This window comes from Leucoraja erinacea, chromosome 1 (genome assembly GCF_028641065.1).
Source record: "Leucoraja erinacea ecotype New England chromosome 1, Leri_hhj_1, whole genome shotgun sequence".
NCBI classification, from domain to species: Eukaryota; Metazoa; Chordata; class Chondrichthyes; order Rajiformes; family Rajidae; genus Leucoraja; species Leucoraja erinaceus.
The window spans coordinates 24364045-24382141 of record NC_073377.1 but is presented as its reverse complement, the minus strand read 5'-3'; positions in this window follow the sequence as shown (position 1 = coordinate 24382141).

Here is an 18097-nt window from a genome sequence, read left to right as displayed (position 1 = left end):
GCCACCTCCAACGTGACCCCACCACTCGCCACATCTTCCCATCTCCCCCAATGTCTGCCTTCCGCAAAGACCACTCCCTCCGCAACTCCCTTGTCAATTCTTCCCTTCCGTCCCGTACCACCCCCTCCCCGGGCACTTTCCGTTGCAACCGCAAGAAATGCAACACCTGTCCCTTTACCTCCCCCCTCGACTCCATTCAAGGACCCAAGCAGTCGTTCCAGGTGCAACAAAGGTTCACCTGCATCTCCTCCAACCTCATCTGCTGCATCCGCTGCTCTAGATGCCAGCTGATTTACATCGGTGAGACTAAGCGGAGGTTGGGCGATCGTTTCGCCGAACACCTCCGCTCGGTCTGCAAGAACCTACCTGACCTCCCGGTGGCTCAGCACTTCAACTCCCCCTCCCATTCCCAATCCGACCTCCCTGTCCTGGGTCTCCTCCATTGCCAGAGTGAACAACACCGGAAATTGGAGGAACAGCACCTCATATTCCGCTTGGGGAGTCTGCATCCGACGGGCATAAACATTGAATTCTCCCAATTTTGTTAGCCCTTGCTGTCTCCTCCCCTTCCTTAGCCCTTGAGCTGTCTCCTCCCATCCCCCAGCCCTCGGGCTCCACCTCCTCCTTTATTCCTTCCTTCTCCCCATCATCCCCCATCAGTCTGAAGAAGTCTGAAGAAGGGTTTCGGCACGTAACGTTACCTATTTCCTTCGCTCCATAGATGCTGCTGTACCCACTGAGTTTCTCCAGCATTTTTGTGTACCTTCGATTTTCCAGCATCTGCAGTTCCTTCTTGAATACCTATTTAATAGCTTTACCCACACTTCATGAAATGTATTATTCTTTATGAAATCTGTATATGACCATTGGCTTTTGTGAGTCATCTGCTATTTCATTGCCTTGTTCATTGTTATGTGAACATTGTGCTAGGTACGGGATACTGAGTTGGATGATCAGCCATGATCATATTGAATGGCGGTGCAGGCTCGAAGGGCCGAATGGCCTACTCCTGCACCTAATTTCTATGTTTCTATGTTATCTTCCTTTAATTTTCCATGGTATAAAATCAAGATGACAATGAGTTTATTTATCAGTGGCCTGGCACCAGAGGGGTTCCTTATCTTGTGAAATTTTCCTTGTATCAGTTTAGTAGAGCTCAGAGTTCAGGCTTTCCCATTGATTGAAAATCATTCAGTAAATATTGACAGAGGGTGCTTGAATTTCAAGTTACCAAGCAGCTTGACTTTTCATTTCATTTTATTGCAGTTACTTTTGTCCACTCCCACACACAAGGAAGACTTGGCACTTAGTTCAGCCCTGCAGTATGACATTTTCTTCACTTACTGGGAGACAAAAGAATAAATCATCACTTTCAAATGGCTGCAAATGTAGAAGGTTTGGGCTACAGCACTTAAACCTCATCTTTTCCACAACCATGTTAGCCCACGTGCCTTTCAATAGTTGAGAATCCCACAGAGACGATGGTCAAATTCAAAGACAACCACTGACCTGGATATGTGCACTTGGCACCTGTGTGCTCTGCGCTGATGTTATTCACTATTAGTTTTAACGCTGGCACAGTGAGGTGGAAAAACATTGACACAGGCAACGCATGTGTGTAATATTGTTACAATAGACAGTACAAGCATGACCAGACCTGAATCAAACATATTGCTGGTCACTGCCAAATACCAATATGGTAATTTGACATGGTTCATAGTGCTTTCAAAATATTTTGCTAAAATGGAGGTAGAATTGATTGAAGTATGTCATGTGAAGACCATACAGTCTGTCCTTATAACTGAAAACCTCCAGAAACATTAACATCCTTGTAAATCTTTTCTGCATCATTTAATGATATCCTTCCTATAGCAGGACATCCAGAATTGTATGCACTCCTCTAAATGTGGCCGCATCAATATCTTGTACAGCTATATCATGATGTCGCAACTCCAGTACTCAATACCCTGACAGATTAAGCCAAGTGTGCCAAAAACCTTCTTCACCACCCTATGCACCTGCATCCACAACACTCCTTTGGGCCCTATCATTTACTTCGTAAGCCCTGCCCTAGTTTGACATACCAAAACGCAGCTCCCTGCCTTGGCCTACTCTATCTCCCTGTTGCCAAGCACTAACCAAGGCCAGTTGGCTTATTTGCTTCTGTGATTATGTTCAAATGTGACATTCACAAGCATTGTCTCAATACTGCAGTTAAATGATTTAAGGTGGTGATCACCTTGAATTTGTGAACTGAACCATTTCCTGAACTGTGCATTGGCTCCACCCAAACATGTAGTTTGCTGAAAAAAAAGGTGCAGCATTACAGCAAGAAAGCTTGAAAAGTATTAGAGGTGATGCATCCCTCCCTGACACCACTGCGCCTATGGCCCCATTAGTTAAGTTAGAGGGCTGCATGCCATCATGCATCAGATATGGGTCACTCATCCTTTCCCTCCCAAACCACCCAGTCCCCAAGTACTTTCCTCTGCAACCACTGGAGATGCAACACCTGTCCCTCTACCTCCTCTCTCGACTCCATCCAGAGACCTTGACAGTCCTTTCAGGTGAGGCAGTGGTTCATTTGCACCTCCTCCACCCTCATCTACTGTATCCGTTTTCTCGGTGTGGATTCCTCTATGTCAACGAGACCATGCGCAGACTGGGCGATTGTTTCACTGAACACCTATGCTAAGTCCACCTTGGCCTACTCGATCTCCCTGTTGCCAAACATTTTATCTTCCATTCCCATTCCCATACTGACCTTTCTCGCCTGGGCCTCCTCCACTGTCAGAGTGAGGCCACATGTAAATTGGAGGAACAGCATTTCATATTTCACTTGGGCAGCTTACAGCCCAGTGGTATGAATATTGATTCCACAAATTTCAAGTAACCCTTGCATTCCCTCTCTCTCTGTCCCTCCCCCAGCCTAGACATCCTACTAGTTTCATTGTTCGTATCTCTTCGTTATCACTTCCTCCACAGCCAACAATGGACCATTGTGGGCTCCTGGGTAATCAGTGCCTGCTCTGATTTGTTCTGTACCTTTTCATAGCTCTAGTTTCCCTCTCCCCTGACTCTCAGTCTGAAGAAGGGTCTTGACCTGAAACATCACCTATTTCTGTTCACCAGTGATGCTGCCTGACCCGCTGAGTTGCACTTTGTGTCTGTCTTCGGTGTAAACCAGCACCTGCAGTTCCTTGTGTTTAAGAGGGAACTGCAGATGCTGGAGAATCGAAGGTTACACAGAAAAGCTGGAGAAACTCAGCGGGTGCAGCAGCATCTATGGAGCGAAGGAAATAGGCAACGTTTCGGGCCGAAACCCTTCTTCAGACTGATCAGGGGTGGGGGTGGGTGGGGACAAGAAAGGGAAAAGGAGGAGTAGCCGGAAGGCTGGAGGGTGGGAGGAGACAGCAGGGGAGCTGAGGAAGGGGAGGAGACAGCAAGGACTAACAGAATTGGGAGAAGTCGATGTTCATGCCCCCGGGGTGCAGACTCCCCAAACGGAATATGAGGTGCTGTTCCTCCAATTTCCGGTGCTGCTCGCTGTGGCCATGGAGGAGACCCAGGACAGAGAGGTCGGAGGCGGAGTGGGAGGGGGAGTTGAAGTGCTGAGCCACCGGGAGGTCAGCTAGGTTATTGCGGACCGAGCGGAGGTGTTCGGCGAAACGATCGCCCAACCTCCGCTTGGTCTCACCGATATAGATCTGCTGACATCTAGAGCAGCGGACGCAATAGATGAGGTTGGAAGAGATGCAGGTAAACCTCTGTCGCACCTGGAACGATTGCTTGGGTCCCTGAACGGAGTTGAGGGGGGAGGTAAAGGGACAAGTGTTGCATCTCCTGCGGCCGTAAGGGAAAGTGCCCGGGGAGGGGGTGGACCGAGAGGGAAGGGAAGAATTGACAAGGGAGTTATGGAGGGAGCGGTCTTTGCGGAAGGCAGATATGGGGGGAGATGGGAAGATGTGGCTAGTAGTGGGGTCACGTTGGAGGTGGCGAAACTGACGGAGGATTATTTTTTGTATGTGATGGCTGGTGGGGTGAAAGGTGAGGACTAGGGGGACTCGGCCCTTGTTGCGAGTGCGGGGATGGGATGGGGAGAGAGAGCAGTGTTGCGGGGTATGTGTAACCTGCAGTTCCTTCCCACACTGATGTGAGACTGAGGTGAATTTCTGCCGACAGTCATATTTGAAAAGCTGAAACACGGTCCCTCTCAAATGACAAAATCAAAGGCTTTTGCGAGAATAATACAGACAATGTGCGTCGGTCACATTGCTCCTGCATCTTTCATTTGAGTTAAAGGTCCTGGTAATTTTGCTTCTAGATGGATGGAATCCACTTTGGCCACCAGGAGGAGAACCCAGTGCCAAACAGCAGGCAGGCAATCAATGGTTAACACAACCAGATCTATATCCTTTGATGAATAGAATTGTTGTGTCTCTGGCATCCCTTGGCATGGCCTTCTTGAAGGAGGAGCGGAGGTTACAAATTCATGGCTGATGTTCCTCCCAATCAATTCTTAAACTGTAGTCAGGATAGTCTCTGCTCCCGAGTTGTTATTTCTCAGCTGGCCCTACTGGACCTGTTGGCATTTGTGGATAATGGTGTGGCTAGACTGGACAGGTTGCTGTGGACCATAGTTAAGGACAGTCAGTTTAATGAGTGTCATGGATGAGGAGTTATTCAAAATGTTTCTTCTTGTGGATGCTGACTACTTCTTTGTACATGATACGTTCTCCTTCATTCTTGATTCTCAGTGGAGTTGGACTTTGATGGTGTCAAAGAGTTATGGGGAAAAGGCAGGAGAATGGGGTTGAGAGGGAAAGAAAGAAAGATCATGCATGAGTGAATAGTGGAGTAGACGTGATGGGCAGAATGGCCTAATTGTGCTCCTATTTCTTACGAAGATAGATGGCTGGGGCAGGTAGTTTAGAGAAAGCAGGGACTCTGCAGAAGGACTTGGACAGATTGGACGAGTAGGCTGAAAAGTGGCAGATGGAATACAGCATAGCCAAATGTAGAGTCTCAGAATAGCCTCAGAATAAAAGAATGTATCTTTAGAAAGGAGATGAAAAGGAATTTCTTTCATCAGAGGGTGGTGAATCAATGGAATTCATTGTCACAGACGGCTGTGGAGGCCAAGTCAATGGATATTATTAAAGCGGAGATTGACAGATTTTTTATTAGAATCAGTGACTGGATGTCAAGTGGTTATGGGGAAAAGGCAGGAGAATGGGGTTGAGAGGAAAAGATAGATCAGCCATGATTGAATGGTGGAGTAGACGTGATGGGCCGAATGGCCTAATTAACCATAACCATATAACCATATAACAATTACAGCACGGAAACAGGCCATCTCGACCCTTCTAGTCCGTGCCGAACACGTATTCTCCCCTAGTCCCATATAACTGCGCTCACACCATGACCCTCCATTCCTTTCCCGTCCATATAACTATCCAATTTATTTTTAAATGATAAAAACGAACCTGCCGCCACCACCACCTTCACTGGAAGCTCATTCCACGCAGCCACCACTCTCTGAGTAAAGAAGTTCCCCCTCATGTTACCCCTAAACTTCTGTCCCTTAATTCTCAAGTCATGTCCCCTTGTTTGATGAACATTTGACTATTTTTGCTGTGATTGGCTTGACGATGCTGTAAATCCTCTGTCGCGGTTATCTGTGTTTGCTGGAATTCCAACATTCTTTCTATCCACCATGTGAGCTTCAGTCCACGGATTTTCTTTTGGACCTTCAACTTCGGATGTCTGTGAAGCTGCTTTTTTATTCTCTAGCGGGGTGGAATTTCCAATCCAAGAACAGCTTGCATTTGGCTTTAATTAGTTCCTGGATGTTCTAGTTGTTATCATCAAACTAGATCTGGATAGCAATGTAAGCAGTGACACAGGAAATTCATAGTGATCCAAACTGCCGGCTTCCAAAGCACAGATTTCAGTCAGCCAGCAGTTACCAAAATGTAAATGGATTCCAATATGACAGCAGTTAGCAATTAAACATTGACTGTTGTTGCGCACTACAGTACATCCAACATGCTGTGCAGTTTGACATAATTCTCTCCATATAATCCAGTGAAACATAGAAACATAGAAACATAGAAATTAGGTGCAGGAGTAGGCCAGTCGGCCCTTCGAGCCTGCACCACCATTCAATATGATCATGGCTGATCATCTAACTCAGTATCCCGTACCTGCCTTCTCTCCATACCCTCTGATCCCCTTAGCCACAAGGGCCACATCTAACTCCCTCTTAAATATAGCCAATGAACTGGCCTCAACTACCATCTGTGGCAGAGAGTTCCAGAGATTCACCACTCACTGTGTGAAAAAAAGTTCTTCTCATCTCGGTTTTAAAGGATTCCCCCCTTATCCTTAAGCTGTGACCCCTTGTCCTGGACTCCCCCAACATCGGGAACAATCTTCCTGCATCTAGCCTGTCCAACCCCTTAAGAATTTTGTAAGTTTCTATAAGATCCCCTCTCAATCTCCTAAATTCTAGAGAGTATAAATCAAGTCTATCCAGTCTTTCTTCATAAGACAGTCCTGAGTGAACAGGCAATCTAGCTCTCAGCTTGCATTTCTCTATATCTGTCTGATTGTTATATATTTTTTATAGTCCTCATTGAGGGAGCACCTGTAACTCATATCTTGTTGGTCTGTTCTGTGAGTTTAGTCAGATATTAGTGTCTCATTTATACAATAGTCAATTTCCGCACATTTCTTCACACAGCTTCCCCATTTCTTACTCTTCTCGCTACTGCAACTGCTGGGAGCAACTGTTTCCATGCTTACATTTCAGAGTAAAGTCATTTCCTTGTGCCCTGGAAAATATTCTGTGCAATCTTGCTGGTTCTCTACATTAGTCTTACTTGTAGTTTTGATTATGGGGACAGTAATAGTTTCTACATATATCTATGCAACCGCTAACAGTTAGTTGTTTATCGCTAGTTTTAGTTTTAGTTGTAGAGATACAGCAAAGAAACAGGCGCTTCGGCCCACTGGGTCTGCACCAACCAGCGATCCCCGCAAATTAACACTACCCTACACACACTAGGGAACATTTTTACACTTACCAAACCAATTTACCTACAAAATGTACGTCTTCGGAGTGTGGGAGGAAACCGAAGATCTCAGAGAAATCTCACGCAGGTCACGGGGAGAACATACAACCTCCGTACAGACAGCGCCCGCAGTTGGGATCGAACCCAGTCTCCGGAGCTGCGGGTGCTGTAAGGCAGCAACGCTACTGCTGCGCCACCGTGCCGCCCGTGTTGGAGTATTTTGTTTCTAGTGATATACATTTTTATATTCAAATTCTGTTGGCTTTTCCTCGTGCATTTACTGTAGGTTGTTCTCTAACTAATGAGGCCTGTAAAGTGGTGATTTTACCTGTGTAAGATTGTCTCTGTGCATACAATTTCCTTGCTATTATTGAAGCACTCTTTGTTGGATTGTGACCACTGGTACTTGTAATTTTTTTTCAATCGATAGTTAAAAACTATTCATATATTTTTAATTTTGTCTCAGCAGCAGCTGTGAATTTTTCTGTTTAACTTCACTTATATTTAGAATTTCTGAGTTGGTCTGCAATTTTATTGGCTTTGCTCCCCTTTGTGGCTTGGAACTGCGTAGAAAATATAGCCATTTTATTTCCTTACTTGCCTTTCAGAATAAAGTAATATCTCTGAATCCAGGAGATAAATCTCTATCTGGTGCTACAGGTAGATATGCTTTTGGGGTTCATGATAGCTTCAACAATGAGTATCCGCCTCATATAACTGTCTCAAGACGGAGTGGATTTAGTCATAGAGTCATAGAGTGATACAGTGTGGATACAGGCCCTTTGGCCCAACTCGCCCACACCGGCCAACGTCGTCCCAGCTACACTAGTCCCATCTGCCTGCGATTGGTCCATATCCCTCCAAACATGTCCTATCCATGTACCTGCCTAACTGTTTCTTAAACGGTGGGATAGTCCCAGCCTCAACTACCTCATCTGACAGCTTGTTCCATACACCCACTACCCCTTGTGCAAAAATGCGAGGAGAACTTTTTTCACACAGAGAGTGGTGAATCTCTGGAACTCTCTGCCACAGAGGGTAGTTGAGGCCAGTTCATTGGCTATATTTAAGAGGGAGTTAGATGTGGCCCTTGTGGCCAAGGGGATCAGAGGGTATGGAGAGAAGGCAGGTACGGGATACTGAGTTGGATGATCAGACATGATCATATTGAATGGCGGTGCAGGCTCGAAGGGCCGAATGGCCTATTCCTGCACCTAATTTCTATGTTTCTATGTTACCTCACAGATTCCCATTAAATCTTTTCCCCTTCACCCTGAACCTATGTCCTCTGGTTCTCGATTCCCCAACTCTGGGCAAGAGACTCTGTGCAACTACCCAATCTATTCCTCTCATGATTTTGTATACCTCTATAAGATCCCTCATCTTCCTGCGCTCCATGGAATAGAGACCCAGCCTACTCAACCTCTCCCTATAGCTCAGACCATCCAGTCCTGGCATCATCCTCATAAATCTTCTCTGAACCCTTTCAAGCTTGACAATATCTTTCCTCTAACATGATGGCCAGAACTGTACACAATATTCTAAATGTGGTCTCACCAACGTCTTATACAACTGTAACATGATCTCCCAACTTCTATACTCAATACTCTGACTGATGAAAGCCAATGTGCCAAAAGCCTTTTTGACCACCCTATCTACCTGCGTCTCGAGCTTCAGGGAAACATGCACCTGTAACCCTAGATCCCTCTGCTCTACAACACTCCCCAAAGGCCTGCCCTTGTTAGAAGTCCCAAAATGTAACACCTCGCACTTCTCTGTGCATTCTCCTTACATTTCAGCACTTGCATCTTTGCAATGTCAAATTCTTCCCCTTACCTTATAGTTCATCACCACCATGTCACGGCGGCACGGTGGTGCAGCAGTAGAGTTGCTATCCTACAGTGCCAGGGACCCCAGTTCGATCCTGACTACGGGTGCTGTCTGTACGGAGTTTGTACCTTCTTCCTGTGACCTGCGTGCGTTTTCTCCGGGACCTCCAGTTTCTTCCCACACTCCAAAGACGTACAGGTTTCGAGGCTAATTGGTTTGGTATCATTGTAAATTGTCCCTTGTGTATGTAGGATAGTGTTAGCGTGTGGGGATCGTTGGTCGGCACGGACTCAGTGGGCAAAAGGGCCTATTTCCACGCAGTATGTCTGAAACTAAAACTCAATGTCACGTCTTGTTTCTCCGAACTGTTTTATTAATTAGATTTCCAAATTCAGATATGTTGCTCAGCAACCTATTTATTCTTCCAACTTCAAGCCATATGCTGGATTAGTGAGACAGTACACACACAATGATATATTTATATCTAACAATACTGTTCCTTACTCAGTTACATAGGAAGCTTGTCTTTTGTGGGCAGTCCCTCAGGTATGAGGATGACTTACCTTTACTCCAGGTTCTGTAGTCATTGATAAAGTCAATGTAGGAATTCTATACTCTTCCACAAATTGGGCTGGAGGTACCTGATGGGGTGGCTGTAAGTTAGGTGGTGAGTTCTTTCCTCCATTTAGTCAAGGCCTCTGTGCGATCCCAATGTATGATCCCAATCTTCACCGGTCTGAGCAGTCGTTGGACAAGGATTGCCAGTGGGGATACTTTGAGCACCATATAACCATATAACAATTACAGCACAGAAACAGGCCATCTCGACCCTTCTAGTCCGTGCCGAACACGTATTCTCCCCTAGTCCCATATACCTGCGCTCAGACCATAACCCTCCATTCCTTTCCCATCCATATAACTATCCAATTTATTTTTCAATGATAAAAACGAACCTGCCTCCACCATCTTCACTGGAAGCTCATTCCACACAGCCACCACTCTCTGAGTAAAGAAGTTCCCCCTCATGTTACCCCTAAACTTCTGTCCCTTAATTCTCAAGTCATGTCCCCTTGTTTGAATCTTCCCTACTCTCAGTGGGAAAAGCTTATCCACGTCAACTCTGTCTATCCCTCTCATCATTTTAAAGACCTCTATCAAGACCCCCCTTAACCTTCTGCGCTCCAAAGAATAAAACCCTAACTTGTTCAACCTTTCTCTGTAACTTAGTTGCTGAAACCTAGGCAACATTCTAGTAAATCTCCTCTGTACTCTCTCTATTTTGTTGACATCGTTCCTATAATTAGGCGACCAAAATTGTACACCATACTCCAGAATTGGCCTCATCAATGCCTTGTACAATTTTAACATTACATCCCAACTTCCCATTACATCCCAACTCAATGCTCTGATTTATAAAGGCCAGCACACCAAAAGCTTTCTTTACCACCCTATCTACATGAGATTCCACTTTCAGGGAACTGTGCACAGTTATTCCCAGATCCCTCTGTTCACCTGCATTCTTCAATTCCCTACCATTTACCATGTACGTCCTATTTTGATTTGTCCTGCCAAGATGTAGCACCTCACACTTATCAGCATTAAACTCCATCTGCCATCTTTCAGCCCACTCTTCCAACTGGCATAAATCTCTCTGTAGACTTTGAAAATCTACTTCATTATTCACAACCCCACCTATCTTAGTATCATCTGCATACTTACTAATTCAATTTACCACACCATAATCCAGATCATTGATGTACATGACAAACAACAGTGGACCCAACACAGATCCCTATGGCACCCCACTAGTCACTGGCCTCCAACCTGACAAACAACCATCCACCATTGCCCTCTGGCATCTCCCATTCAGCCACTGTTGAATCCATCTTGCTACTCCACCATTAATACCCAACCATTGAACCTTCTTAACCAACCTTCCGTGAGGAACCTTGTCAAAGGCCTTACTGAAGTCCATATATACAACATCCACTGCTTTACCCTCATCAATTTCCCGAGTAACCTCTTCAAAAAATTCAAGAAGATTAGTCAAACATGACCTTCCAGGCACAAATCCATGTTGACTGTTCCTAATCAGACCCTGTTTATCCAGATGCTTATATATATAACCATATAACAATTACAGCACGGAAACAGGCCATCTCGGCCCTACAAGTCCATGCCGAACAAATTTTTTTCCCCTTAGTCCCACCTGCCTGCACTCATACCATAACCCTCCATTCCCTTCTCATCCATATGCCTATCCAATTTATTTTTAAATGATACCAATGAACCTGCCTCCACCACTTCCACTGGGAGCTCATTCCACACCGCTACCACTCTCTGCGTAAAGAAGTTCCCCCTCATATTACCCTTAAACTTCTGTCCCTTAATTCTGAAGTCATGTCCTCTTGTTTGAATCTTCCCTATTCTCAAAGGGAAAAGCTTGTCCACATCAACTCTGTCTATCCCTCTCATCATTTTAAAGACCTCTATCAGGTCCCCCCTTAACCTTCTGCGCTCCAGAGAATAAAGACATAACTTATTCAACCTATCTCTGTAACTTAGTTGTTGAAACCCAGGCAACATTCTAGTAAATCTAATATTATCTCTAAGTATCCTTTCCATTAATTTGCCCACCACTGACGTCAAACTAACAGGTCTATAATTGCTAGGTTTACTCTTAGACCCCTTTTTAAACAATGGAACAACATGCGCAGTACGCCAATCCTCCGGTACTATTCCCGTTTCTAATGACATTTGAAATATTTCTGTCATAGCCCCTGCTATTTCTACGCTAACTTCCCTCAATGTCCTAGGGAATATCCTGTCCGGACTTGGAGACTTATCCACTTTTATATTTCTCAAAAGTGTCAGTACTTCCTCTTCTTTGAATCTCATAGTTTCCATAGCTACTCTACTTGTTTCCCTTACCTTACCTCACATAATTCAATATCCTTCTCCTTGGTGAATACCAAAGAAAAGTAATTGTTCAATATCTCCCCCATCTCTTTTGGCTCTGCAGATAGCTGTCCACTCTGACTCTCTAATGGATCAATTTTATCCCTCGTTATCCTTTTGCTATTAATATAGCTGTAGAAACCCTTTGGATTTACTTTCACCTTACTTGCCAAAGCAACCTCATATCTTCTTTTAGCTTTTCTAATTTCTTTCTTAAGATTCTTTTTACATTCTTTATACTCCTCAAGCACATCATTTATTCCATGCTGCCTATAATTATTGTAGATCTCTCTCTTTTTCCGAACTAAGTGTCCAATTTCCCTTGAAAACCATGGCTCTTTCCAATTTTTACTATTTCCTTTCAACCAAACAGGGACATAAAGATTCTGTATTCTTTATTTACCCAATTTACTCCTTTTAAATCCTTTCGCATCTCCTCATAGTTAGCCTTTCTCCAATCAAAAATCTCAACCCTTGGTCCATTTCTGACCCTTTCCATAATTATATTGAAACTAATGGTATTGTGATCACTGGACCCGAAATGTTCCCCAACGCATACCACCGCCACCTGATCTGTCTCATTTCCTAGAGGAGGTCCAGCACCGCCCCTTCTCTAGTAGGTACTTCTATGTATTGCTGCAAAAAACTATCCTGCACACATTTTACAAACCCCAAACCATCCAGCCCATTTACAGAATGTGTTTCCCAGTCTATGTGTGGAAAATTGAAATCTCCCACAACCACTACCTTGTGCTTACTACTAATATCTGCAATCTCCTTACATATTTGCTCTTCCAATTCTCGCTCCCCATTTGGCGGTCTATAATACACCCCTATAAGTGTTGCTACCCCTTTCCCATTTCTCAGTTCCACCCAAATAGCCTCCCTAGACAAGCCCTCTAATCTATCCTGCCAAAGCACTGCTGTAATATCTTCCCTGATAAGCAACACCTCCACCTCTTGCCCATCCAATTCTATCACACCTGAAGCAACGAAATCCTGGAATATTTAGTTTCCAATCACAGCCCTCCTGCAACCATGTTTCACTGATCGCCACAACATCATACTTCCAGGTGTCAATCCAGGCTCTAAGTTCACCCACCTTTCTTACAATGCTCCTAGCATTGAAATATACACATTTAAGAAACCCACCTTCTTTTATTCTCTGTTTAATGTATTTTTCTTCTCTCTTCCCTACATTTTGGGTCAGAGTGCTACCATTCTCTGCCTCCTGCCTCACACACTGACTGCTAGCTTTCCCTATTTGAGTCCCTCCCCCCAACCATACTAGTTTAAAGTCCCCCCAGTAGCCTTTGCAAATCTCCCCACCAGGATATTGGTCCCCCTCGAGTTCAAGTGCAACCCGTCCTTTCTGTACAGGTCGCACCTTCCCCAAAAGAGGTCCCAATGATCCAGAAACTTGAATCCATACCCACTGCACCAGTCCCTCATCCACGCATTTATCCTCCACCTCGCTCCATTCCTACTCTCACTGTCGTGTGGCACAGGCAGTAATCCTGAGATTGTTACCTTTGCAGTCCTTCTCCTTAACTCTCTACCTAACTCCCTAACTTCTTCTTTCAGGACCTCTTCTCTTTTTTTATCTATGTCGTTGGTACCTATATGCACCACAACCTCAGGCTCCTCGCCCTCCCATTTCAGGATTTCTTGGACACATTCAGACACATCCCTGACCCTGGCACCAGGGAGGCAAACTACCATCCGGGTCTCCTGTCTGCGTCCACAGAATCGCCTATCTGACCCCCTGACTATAGAGTCCCCTATTACAATTGCCCTCCTCTTCTTTTCCTTACCCTTTTGAGCAACAGGACCGGTCTTTGTGCCAGAGGCCCGGCCGCTGTCGCTGCCCCCAGGTAGGCTGTCTCCCCCACCCTTACTCATGAGTACTTATTTTCAAGGTGTACAGCCACCGGGGTACTCACCAGTCCCTGCCACTGCCCATTGCCCTTCCTAACTGTGACCCAGTTTTCTGTCTCCCGTGGTCTTGGAGTGACCACCTCCCTGTAACTCCTTTCTATGACCTCCTCGCTCTCCCTGAGCAGACAGAGGTCATCGAGTTGCTGCTCCAGGTTCCTAACACGGTCCCTTAGGAGCCCCATCTCAACGCACCTGGTGCAGATGTGGACGTCTGGAGGGCACTCCGACTCCATGACCTCCCACATCTGACATCCAGAACAGTAAACTGCCCTGGCCCTCATTCTTCCCCCCCTTATCCTGGATACAATAAAGCCTTACCCGGGATACAAGCCAATCAGCTGCTTCCTCTAGTCCGTTCGACCAATCAGAGTCTTCCATCAGCCCCCTTAATTTGAAGTGTGATCTGCGAATGGAACGTTGCAGATTTTGGCCGCTCCTCCCTCTGTAACGGCTCCTGGGCCTCTGTTGAAACAAGCCCCGCGATGGGTTTTACACTCACCGCACGGACGTCGCTCCTCCCTCACCAACGGCTCCTGGGCCTTAACTCCCAGAATCCTTAACCTGAAAGCAGAAATGTAAACCCGGGGTTGCACCCAATCAGCTGCTTCCTCTGGTCTTCTTACACCAATCAGAGGCTTCCACCAGACTCTTTCTCTGGAAGTGAAATGGAACGTTGCAGATTTGGGTAACTCCTCCAGTTAACTCGCGCCAACGGCTCCCCGGGCCTCTGTAGAAGCAAGCCCCGCGCTGTTTTTATACTAACAGCTCCAGGTAACTCCTCCTCGCACCAACGGCTCCCCGGGTCTCTTTGCCCTCCAGCTAATCTCTTCCCATGACGGAGCTCAAAACAGAGTGTCAGTTTTGGGAGTTTGGTATTGGACATGCTAACAATGTGGTCTGCCCAAAGGAACCCAATGCATGGAGCCAGGACTATAAATGAAAAAATGCTGAGGATGCATAGCATGTCAGGCAGAACATATGGAAAGAGGAACAGAGTTAACATTTCAAGTTAATAAACCTGTAGTCAAAGGTGCCATGTTTCAGGTGCCTGAGATAAGCAAGATCTCATGCCTTAACGACTATCATCCAATGGCTTTGACATCTATCATCATGAATTGCGTTGAGAGGTTAGTTATGGCACAAATTAACTCCAGCCTCCCAAGCAACCTTAACCTACTGCTATTTCCATACCGCCACAACAACTCTACAGTTAATGCCATCTTCCTGGCCTTACACTCATCCCTGCAACACCTGGATGAGAAGGACACCTAGTCAGACTCCTATTCGTCAACTATATATCTGCTTTCAATACCATTATCCCAACCAAGGCTATCTCCAAACTCATGGAACTTGGAGTCAGCACTCGCCCCTGCAACTGGATCCTTGACTTCCTGACCAACAGACCACAGTCAGTGAGGATAGGTGATAATTAATGCTACATGATAATTCTCAACTCTGCTGCCCACATGAGCGCATTCTCAGTCCGAATATACTCCTTACACTGGGTACACTGGGATACCAATCCAACTCAATGTACAAGTTAGTAGATGGCACCACTGTCAAATAATGATGATGATAATAATAATAATGATAATGATAATAAACTTTATTACGGACTCGAGGTCCAGACAAGGGGCAACATTACATAAAAATGAATTGCATATTAAAAAATATCATAAAGTACATATAAAATCTTAGTATATCACTTATAAAAGCATCATAAATTATATATTAAAAAAAAACACAATACAGGAATTAAAAATCCAGATTAAAAGAATGATCAATGTCCTACAACGAGACAATGATACCAGTGTCTCCACAGCTGGGATTTGTAGCGTGTAGTGCTAACCTTTATTTTTGTCAAGGCCACAATAATTACGTTTTTAGAGTCATTTATCCTGCAAATGAATTTATACATATGATTTCTTAGGATAGCTTCTAAAGTACTGACTCCTGCAGCCACAAACATGTTACTAGCACTACACCATCTAGGTTTCCTTAGCAGTGTTCTCATGGCTTCGTTATATGCAACCTTTAGTCTCTGCAATCTTGTCTTTCCATAGTTCGACCACAGGTGCGCAGTGTAGAGTGGTGTGCAGTATGCTCTAAATAGTGACATCTTCACCACATCAGCACACGCACCAAATTTGTGCAAGAGAATATTTGCTTGTACATACAGCATGCGTTGTTGCATATGATGAGACAGCATAGAAAGGAGATTGAGGACCTTGTAACCTGGTGCCAAGACAACAACCTCTGCCTCATTGTCAGCAAGACAAAGGAGATTGTGATTGACTTCAGGAAGTGAAGCAGTACATAGTCCCCAGTATACATTGATGGCACCAAAGTAGAGATGGTCAAAAGCTTTCGACAACAACTAATGTCACCTGGCAACAACCTGCGTTATCCTGGCGACAACCTACGACAGGAGAAGACAAGCTACGGTTTGAACATTTCAAAATCCAGTAGCGACCAGAAAAACATTACGACTCTTTAGGCGGCTTGAGGAGACTACTCACGACCATATAGGCGTCACCCCGCGACCATGTTTCAACAGCCTAGTCGCATGTAGTCGCCGAAAAAATCGCCTAAGTGGGACAGGGGCTTAAGGCTGTTTTTTTTTTGGGATCATAAAAAAAGGGAGATAGAGGTAGAAGAACATAGAAGATTAGAAATAAAATAGCCTCGGAGGAAATCTGAAGGCATAAAGTCATAGCAGGTCGCATAAAGTCGACGAAGGAGCAAAATAAATCAGAATTACTCAAGTGACCTAAGTGGGAGAGAGACCTGGAGCATTGTACACGGGATGTTGCAAAGGTGGCAGGAAAGGAGGAGAGGAGGAGAGGAGACCTTGAAAGTTGTGATCTTTGAAGACCTCAGTGAGATTTTTTAATCAACGCATTGCCACACACAGAACCAGTCTAAGTCAGTGGGTGGGAGGTGAGCAAATTTTGGTGCAAAGTTGGATACAGACACCTGAGCTTTGGATACTGTCAAGATTGAGGACAACAGTCGACACAAAATGTTGGATTAACTCAGCGGGACAGGCAGCATCTCTGGAAAGAAGGAACGGGTGACGTTTTGGGTCAAGAGCCTTGTCAAGAGTGAAGAAGGGTCTCAACCCGTAACATTATCTGTTCCTTCTCTCCAGAGATGCTGCCTGTCCCACTGAGTTAATCCAGCATTTTGTATCCATCTTCGGTTTAAACCAGCATCTGCAGGTCCATCCTACACTTGAGGACAATAGTAGCTGGAGTATCTCATTGGAATGGTAGAGTTTGGAGGTGGCAAAGACATTGATGAAAATGGATGTTGTGGACAAGCAATTAACTTGCCTCGAGTTTGGAGACAATAGAGATCAAAGTTTGTTTGCAGAGCAGCCTGGTTCTGGCTCAACCATCATTCCAAGGAGAAGAAGTGGAGACACAAAATGCTGGAATAACTCAGCGGGTCAGGCAACATTGAACAGGAGAACATGAATAGGTGACGTTTCAGGTCAAGACCCTTCTTAAAAATTGAGTTTGGAAAAGGCAGAGGGCAAAGTGGAACTGCAGATTATGTCTTCAAAGCAGTTTGGCTCTGCCTCATCCATAATCCCAAGGAGAGGAGAGTTGGAGGAAGCGTCCTTCCTTGTAAACCAGCACCTGCAGTTCCTTGTTTCTATGAGAGGAAGTGGAGTCAGTTGCCGTGAAACAGAGTTTGTGGTTGAAACTGAAAACAATATTGCCGTGACATTAAATTAGCAGATATTTCCACTCAATCAATACCGAATGCCAGACAAGCAATGCATGAAATCAGAGGCAGCCTGCAAGTGGACAGAGTCACCAGTGCACAGGTGGTAGTTGGGGGGAGGTGGGGGCTTTTTCACAGCAAAAGAATATCATCAAGTAGTGGACAGTAGATGAGAAATTGGAGGGGGGGGGGGGCTGGGTGGTCAAGCAGACATTCTTGTCTACTCTGTGGTGGAACGTTGCAAAGATATTGAGAGAATGGCAGATGGTGTAACATGGAGTAACATCCACAAGTCAAGTCAAGTTTATTCGTCATATACACATACGAGATGTCCAGTGGAATGAAAAATGTTGGAATTTTCTCCAGTAAAGTAATATTTATTGAAAATGTTTGGAATTATGTTGTAATGTGGGAAGATTACCAGCTTTTCCTATTTTTATTTTCTGATATCCGGGATGGAGTTTTTTTCTTTGAGGTCTCAGAATCAATTGTCGGTACAGCATGGAAGCAGCCTTTCAGCCCAATCCATCCTTGCCAACCTGGGTTTTATAGCTGAACTGGGC